This window comes from Trachypithecus francoisi, unplaced genomic scaffold, assembly GCF_009764315.1.
Source record: "Trachypithecus francoisi isolate TF-2019V2 unplaced genomic scaffold, Tfra_2.0 Contig00144, whole genome shotgun sequence".
NCBI lineage: Eukaryota > Metazoa > Chordata > Mammalia > Primates > Cercopithecidae > Trachypithecus > Trachypithecus francoisi.
The window spans coordinates 33,419-42,501 of NW_022680492.1; the positions used below are offsets into that span (position 1 = coordinate 33,419).

Consider the following 9,083-nt stretch of genomic DNA (forward strand, 5'->3'; position numbering starts at 1 on the left):
ACAATTTTAAGTTTTCCACATGGAGCAATAAAGCAGATAACTGAATAATTTAAGGAGATGCAAATGGCCCTCTTCATTCTTAATTCTTGGCAATTTACTCAGGAAAATAAATTTCTGGTCGCAGCTGAACAGTTCCACTCCAATCTCACCTGAAAGAAACAAAGTGATTATATTGATAGAGAAGAAGGAAGGAAGGAAAGGAGGGAGTAGGGGAGGGAGGGTTAGTCAAAAGAGGTAGGAGAAAAGGAAGGAGAAGGAGAGAAGGAGAATGAAAGGAGGGAGGGAAGGGAGAAAGAAGAAGAGAAGGAAGGAAGAAGGTAAGGAGGGAGGAAGATTTAAGAAAGAAAGAAAAGTTAATGAGTTCCATCAGTAACAAAGACTTGAGTCCCAGAAAAGGATGAAATATTTGTGTGTTTCTTTTTGTCCATTCTTAGAAATCATTAAAGATAAACACACTAATGATGACTTAAAAAAAAAACTGAACATTGTGTGCATGTGGGAGAGAGGGGTGGGGGTAGGGAGAAAAAAATGGAGCAACAAGTAAAACTTTCCACAGGGGCAAGCAATAGCTTATCAAAAGTAAATAGAAAATGTAGCAAAGAAAAGTAACCTATTTTACATGATCAACAAAAAAAGAAAAATGACATCACATTTTTCACAAGGACACAATTTTAATAGTAACTTATATTAAGATGCAGTGTCTGCTAAATTATAAAAATTGCTTTAAAAATATATTGACTTAATTATACTCATTTCCTTTATGTATTGACATTTTTCAAATACTTCATATTGAAATAATTTCAAAACATGATTATTACAACATGTGGCAAATATCTTCACATCTGCCTTCATTCAAATTTTAAGCTAATGCTTAATGCATTAAACTTTATTGATGAAAATACTACATTCACATATTTCTTAAAACCAGGGCTAGAAGGGTCCTTAGAAAATAATCACACTTACATGAAATGCTGACAAATAATTTACATATCATTTCTACACAGCATTCTGTTCACACCATGTATAATCTTGACATTATCAATAACTGTGGATACATTTAATGTTGAACTTACAATTTAATACTTAAAAGCCATTGTTCCTGTCCATTAATTGCTGAATGGATAATAAAATGTGGTACACACTCATACAATGAAATATCATTTAGCCATAAAAAGGAATGGAGTTGATACATGCCACAACATGGATGAGCCTTGAGAACATGATGCTAAGTGAAAGCCAAACACAAAAGGCCACAAATTATTGCATAATTCCATTTAAATGAAATGTCCAAAACAGGCAAAATCATAGAAACAGAAAGTACATTACTGATTTCCAGGGGCTGAGGAAGGGAAGAATTGGGAGTGACTGCTAATAGGCAAGGAGTTTCTTTTTGGGGTGATAGAAATGTTCCGGAATTAGACAGCAGTGATGCTTGCACAACACAGTGGATATACTAAAAACCACTGAATTGTACACTTTAAAATGGCAAATTTGAGGCCGGGCGTGGTGGCTCATGCCTGTAATCCCAACACTTTGGGAGGCCAAGGCGGGTGGATCACCAGGTCAGGAGATCAAGACCATCCTGGCTAACATGGTGAAACCCTTATCTCTACTAAAAATACAAAAATTAGCCAGGCGTGGTGGTGCACGCCTGTAGTCCCAGCTACTCAGGAGGCTGAGGAAGGAGAATTGCTTCAACCAAGAGGTTGCAGTGAGCCGAGATCGCGCCACTGCACTCCAGCCTGGGAGACAAGAGCGAGACTTGGTCTCAAAAAAAATAAAATAAAATAAAATAAAAGTAAAAGGCAAATTTGAAGTTATATGAATTTTATCCCAATTGTTTAAATTGCAAAAAAAAGTCAATGTTCCAATTAAGAGCATCATAGTATCACAGTGTGGTCATAACTAGGAGAATAAGAAATGGGCTCTCAATCATAAAGGTGTCACATTACAAGAATTACTTGGCAAGGGACATTTTGGTGACACATTTAAGGGCACATTAAAGGATAAAATTGCTGTTGCTGTTAAAACATGTCAAGAACATCTTCCCCAGGAACTGAAATTAAAATTTTTACTAGAAGCCAAAATCCTCAAGCAATATAATCATCCCAGTACTGTCAAACGTATAGGAGTTCGCACACAAAGACGGCCTATCTACATCATTAAGGAACTGGTTCCAGGAGGCGATTTCCTCTCCTTTCTGAGAAAGAAGAATGAACTAAAACTCAGTTAGTGAAATTTTCATTAGATGCTGATTCTGGATGGTGTATCTCGAGTAAAAAATGTATACACAGGGACCTTGCTGCAAGAAACTGCCTGGAGGTGAAAATAATGTTCTGAAAATCAGTGACTTTGGAATGTCTCGTCAAGAGGATGGTGGTGTGTATTCATCTTCTGACTTAAAGCAGATTCCCATTAAATGGACAGCACCAGAAGCTCTTAATTATGGGAGATACCGTTCTGAGAGTGACGCACGGAGCTTTGGCATCCTCCTCTGGGAGACTTTCAGCTTAGGGGGTCTGTCCATAGCCTGGAATGACAAATCAGCAAGTACAAGAGCAAGTGGAAAGAAGATACTGGATGTCAGTCTCTTGGCAGTGTCCAGAGAGTATTTTAACAAAATAATGCTGAGGTGTTAAGATTATAAACTTGAAAACCGCCCCCAACTTTACTGAACTTCAGAAAGAGCTAGCTGCCATCAAGAAGAAAGTTGCACAGTGATGAAACAGTGCCAAACTCAGCCTTCAGGACTCTATTTTCAACAGAGCAGTATTTTTCTTCTCATTAACATTTATACCACATTACCTGCAACATTCTCCCATTAACTATTTTTTTAAAATATGTGCTGCTTTAATCACTGTAAATAAGAAAGTATAAGTTCTAAATGTAAGGGATCACACAGATCTATCTTTTTCACATCTAGAACTGTTGCTGTTTCTCAAAAATTTTCTACTCCAGGCTCAGTTCATAGTCTGCTCTTCTCCATCACAGACACCTATTGGTGCTATAAGCTGTATTGGTAATAGTTGTAGGGAACATCGCCAACAGAAGATGGCCTCCTACTCTGCTGAGACAAGATTTTATCTGTGAACACCGTTTTATATTGGTAATTATCTGGACCTCCTAAGTTGTTAGTTTCTTTTTCTTTTTCTTTTTCTTTTTGGGCAGAGATAGGTCCTGTTTTGTTAGTAAGACTGCCATTTCCCTATGTTTCACAATGCCATCCTATGCACAAAAATCCTCAAAGAGTTGAGGCAGCTGATTGTAACTGATGTTATAGAGAGCTGTGACAACAAGAATCAAGTTTGAAAAGTGCGGTGGTCTGGAGAAAGGAACAGCTAGGGTGGTCATCAAAGTAGAGAAGAAAAGGCAAACATAAAACCAGCCTTCTTAACAGAGGTATGCCTTATAAAAACACATACACGCTTTTTAATTTTATGATCAAATTCACCAAAAAGGTCCTAAGAAATATTTTAGTAGTTTATATAGATTCTTCATAAAAGAGCCCTCTGGATGGCAACCAAACAATTTTTAAGAGAAACTATAAAATACAAGCCTACCAAAATAATATATTATTTTTGGTTAAGTGTCTTCACTTCAAAGGAAGCATCCCAGACTGCATTCCATGCATTTTTACTAGTGTCTCAAACTGTCAGAATTTCATTCTCATTCTCTCACTCTTTGCACATAAACCCCAGGTAGAAAGGCATATACAGATGCACTTGACATTTAAAAAGTCAAACAAATATTGATAAGGAAGAAAGAAGTTATGCGGAGAAAGACATGGGGACAGCTATCCTAAATCCACTTTACTCCTTCATTTACCCTTATACTGCAACCTAGGAATTCTTATAGCAAACAGAGTTCCTGAGATGTTCCATGTGGATAAAATGTAACAGAGTTAAGAAGTGGATTCTGTTGAGCTGCATCTAACTGCACCCAGGGATGCTTCTCAGGATAATTATGTGCATAGGGGAAAGACACACTTAGGGCAAATGTTGCATGGAAGCCTTTTATAAGTGCTCATGCCTATGTCAAGATTTTTTAAAACAGCATATAAATGAATATTTGCTCTACTGTAAGTGGACAGCAAGGAAACAGAAAATTTCTCCTGCCCTCTTCTACTGTTTGATGCCTATGAATATCAGTGCACAAAACCTATACTCAGTATTTTTAAGTATAAAAGATGATAATGAAGAGAAAAATGATTTGTGTCTGTCATTTTCAAACTCCTAAGAAGAGTCTAGTATACATGTAATGGTTACTACATACAGACCAAAATGAGAGCATACTAAATCTGCCCTCAAAAAATGTGCTGCAGCAAATAAGCAAGCTCTTTTAATCAATATAGGTTTCTCGGTTTCTCTCCTATAAAATGGTGTGTTTGGTGGCAAAAAAGTCAATGTTGCACTTATACAGAGATATTAAATGTTTCTCTGGCATTGATGTGAACATTGATGAGTTCCCTATCCCATACCCTATCCCAATACCTATCGTCAACATCTAGGAATAAGCCTCAAAGTGGCAATGCTTATTTTAACAAGAAATCTTTGGGAGCTTAGGAGGTCAAAGTATGAGCTGAAGGGAAAACAAAACAAACAAAAAAAAAAGGTTTAGAGCTGGAATTACAAAATCAATTGTCTACAGAGGCCAAGAACATAATGAAAACAAAAGAAACGAGCTGAGTGGGGACTGACTAAGGTGAACTCTTTTTAAAAAGGCCCTTGCTCTATTCTAAAGTGGGGGCAGCACCTAGACAAGTCTAGCTGAAACCAGGACACAATGTTGCTATGCAGAAATCAGAACACAATGTTACCAGATGTTCCAATCCTTCAAGAAAAACTGAAATTTGGATTTTCTGAATTCTGATTTTTAAAAACAAACAGATTTTTAAAATTTTGAAATATCGTGTGAGGTTAAGAAGGTGCATTTGGCTGGTGGTGGTGGCTCACATCTGTAATTCCACCACTTTGAGAGGCAGAGGGCAGGAGGATTACTTGAGCCCATGAATTCAATATCAGCCTGGGCAATACAGTGAGACCTCGTCTCTACAAAAAAATTTTTAAAAAAACAGAGGCCTGGCACAGTGGCTCACACCTGTTATCCCAGCATTTTGGGAGGCCAAGGAGAGCGGTTCACTTTAAGTCAGGAGTTTGAGACCAGCCTGGCCAACGTGATGAAACCCCGCCTATGCTGAAAATACAAAAAAATTAGCCAGGTGCGGTGGCACATGCCAGTAATCCCAGCTACTTGGGAGACTGAGGCATGAGAATCGCTTGAAACTGGAGTGTAGAGGTTGCAGTGAGCCAAGATTGCACCACTGCACTCCAGCATGGGCGACAGAGAGAGACTCTGTCTCAAAAATGAAATGAAATGAAATGAAATGAAATGAAATGATGAAATGCAATGAAATGAAATGAAAAATAAAATAAAATAAGAAAGTACATTTAACAAGCTACATTGTGCCCAAGGGCTGATAATTTGAAACCTAGGATTTAGAGGATAAAATTAGGTTCACATGTGAGACTAGAAGGAATGGACCTGCAAAATATATTGGCATTCTTGGAATGGAAGATTAGAATAGGAATGTAGTAGATTAAAAATACAGATTATGAATAAGTAGTGCTAACTGCTAATGTTCTTTAAAATCAAAGTCCTACATCCAAAATAATAAAAAGCAAGGAGACTGAGCATCTCAAGGCCTGGGAGCAAATGTCAGCTTAGCATAGCATCTGGTTCACAAAAGGACTTTCAAAAGTTTGCTGAACTCAACATCCCTGAGTTGAGGATCACATATATCAAATTAAAATTGAGAAGCCAAGGGTGGTGGTTCTCAGAGGATATTTTATAAGCAGGAATTAAAAAAAAAAAGTTACAGTAGGAAGAAAGGTTAAAGGCAAAGGAACTAGTAACCTTCAAGAGACTAAATCAAGGAGAGGCAAGATTATTTGGACAAAGACTTTAAGGGCAACAGAAGATGCAGAGAAGGAACAGAGTTTTGCAACAAAAAACAGAAGACAAGAGAAGATGACAGAAGACTAGAAGGAATTTAATTATGGTCATATTATATACTGTATCTTATTAATTCTTAAGAGACAGAGTCTTGCTCTGTCACCCACGCTGGAGTGCAGTGGTATAATCATGGCTTACTGCAGCCTTGAACTCCTATGCTCAGGAAATCCTCCAGCCTCAGACTCCCAAGGAGCTGGTACTACAGGTGCATACTACCATGCCTAGCTAAGTTTTTTAAATTTATTTATTTATTTATTTATTTATTAGAAATGGGGTCTTGCTATGTTGCCCAGGCTGATCTCAAACTCCTGGCCTCAAGCAATCCTCTTGCCTTAGCCTCCTACAGTGGGATTACAGGCATGAGCCACCATGCCTGGCCTTGTATCTTAATTCTAATGTGACTGTTATAACGTTTGTGAAAATCAGGATGATACTTACATATCAGTGTGTTATTTCTCTAGTAACCCTCCTTAAAAAAACTGTTCTAAAAACAATAATGAAATCTTACAAGTAATGACATCTTTCAATCATGGAAATATGACATATGTAAGAGCTGTCCTTTCTAAAGAATAGAAAATAAAAGGGGAGTGGGGGAGGGCAGCAGATTTCAAAGTAGCCTGTAAAGAGATGGTTCCAATCAGAAATGATAACATTCTAAAAGAAAAGGAAGAAAAACAGACCTGACCAACCCTGGAATGTATCCAAATAGAAAGTAGCAGTCAACAGCCAGAAAAAGAAACTATCAGCCAGGCACGGCGGCTCATGTCTATAATCCCAGCATGTTGGGAGACCAAGTCACGCAGATGGCTTGAGTCCAGGAATTTCAGACCAGCCTGGGCAACATGGCGAAACCCCATCTATACTTATAATTTTTTGTTTTTTTGTTTTTTTGTTTTAAATAAAATATCGGCCGGGTGCAGAGGCTCACGTTTGTAATGCCAGCACTTTGGGAGGCCGAGGCAGGTGGATCACCTGAGGTCAGGAGTTCGAGACCGGCCTGGCCACCTGGCTAAACTCTGTCTCTATTAAAAATACAAAAATCAGTCGGGCATGGTGGCATGTGCCTATAGTCCCAGGAGGCTGAGGCAGGAGAATCGCTTGAACCCAACAGGGAGAGATTGTAGTGAGCCAAGACTGTACCACTACACACCAGCCTGGGTGACAGACCGAGACTCTATCTCAAAAGAAAAAGAAAAAGAAAAAGAAATATCAGCCAGATGGCCCAGCACAGTGGCTCACACCTGTAATCCCAGCACTTTGGGAGGCCAAGGCAGGTGGATCACCTGAGGTCAGGAGTTCAAGACCAGCCTGCCCAACATGGCGAAACCCTGTCTCTACTAAAAACACAAAAATTAGACAGGCATGGTGGTGCATGCCTGTAATCCCAGCTACTCAGGAGGATGAGAGGAGAGGAGAATCTCTGAACCCGGAAGGCGGAAGTTGCAGTGAGCCAAGATCACACCATTACACTCCAGCCTGGTCAAAACAGCAAGACTTCTTGTCTCAAAAAAAAAAAAAAAAAAAAAAAAAAAAAAAAAAAAAAAAAAAAAAGAAACTATCAACCAGAGTCTCACAGAATTAAGAGTCTACCAAGAAGAAAGTATCGTACAAAGTTGTCAATGAGGAATTCAACAGGATGGACATCCAGCTAGATGTACTTTTAAAAGAACATCTGAATCTAGAAGCTTTGCTATAAGACCACGAGCCAATATCTAACCCTGACCAGTTTTGTCATCCCTTTGTTCCTAAGAGATTATACAGAGGAGTAAAATACAAATTCATGGTCAGTGTAAGAAAAACTCAAATCAGTAGCATAACCTTCACTACAAAAAAATAATATTTAGGTACTGAGTAAAGAGAGATATATAAAATCACTGTGAAAGTTGTCAGTGACAATGGCTGGCTCACTCCTCATGAAGATATGAAAGGTGGGCTTTTTGTTTTTCTTTTAATAGGGAGACCACATGTGACAGCAAAATACCAGATTAAAAGAAAGGTTAAAATGAGGATTAAGAGTTTATGGCTCACCAGAGAAGATAGTTGTCAAGGTTGGAATGGGGGTAGGAGCAGCTAGAATTGAAGAATTAGTAGTAATATTTCCTTTTAAATCTATTAAATTCTAAATGTTCTTTTTTAACTCTCATTTACCCTACTTTACTTACATAACAAGCACCAAAAAAGCAGGAAAAGCACACCATTCATCATGTGTTGATATATGGCAACCTCTCAAATCCCTGCTTTGCAGCCAAAATAAAGATGACAAAACCCATACCTTTAAGCCCATACCCTTATACAGAACCGGCTCTCAGACATTTCTCACTTGTAATTTAAACACTGGTAAATAGCCTTGCTTATCTATCTGGTCTCATAAAAGATTAGAAGCATCCAATGATATTGGGGGGAGGTATAGACAAGCAAGTATACTTAATATATTAAGGAGGTACAGACAAGCAAATATACTTAATATATTAAGAAATGATGGCTAACATGGAAGCAAGAGTCAGCCGGCACGGTGGCTCACACCTGTAATCCCAGCACTTTGGAAGGCTGAGGCAGGTGGATCACAAGGTCAAGAGTTCAAGACCAGCCTGGCTAACATGGTTAAACCCCATATCTACTGAAAATACAAAAATTAGCCGGGCGCGGTGGCAGGCGCCTCTAATCCCAGCTACTCAGGAGGCTGAAGCAGGAGAATCGCTTGAACCTGGGCGGCAGAGGTTGCAGTGAGCTGAGATCGCACCACTGCACTCCAGCCTGGGAGACAGAGTGAGACTCCGTCTCAATAAATAAATAAATAAATAAATAAATAAATAAATAAATAAAGGCAGAATCAACAGCCTCAAAATACAGCTGTCTGGAACCATTACATTCAGGGGGCAAATTGTCAAACGTACTACTTCAATAATACCAAGGCATCACCAACAGAACTATTCAGATTATCTTAAGTGCTCAAAAAGCAATATTAGGTCTGAACACTGTATCTACTGTGATGGAAACACAATTTATTTAAGATGGGTAAAATACTTTTTAAATCTCACATAAATCATAAGTGCATTACCTAAAAAAAATTA

General features: G+C 38.4%; 1 pseudogene; it reads left to right on the top strand.

Annotated features, from left to right (window-relative positions):
• The first annotated feature begins 528 nt into the window (after positions 1-528).
• On the top strand, positions 529-2,793 carry LOC117068481 (annotated as a pseudogene).
• Positions 2,794-9,083: the final 6,290 nt, after the last annotated feature.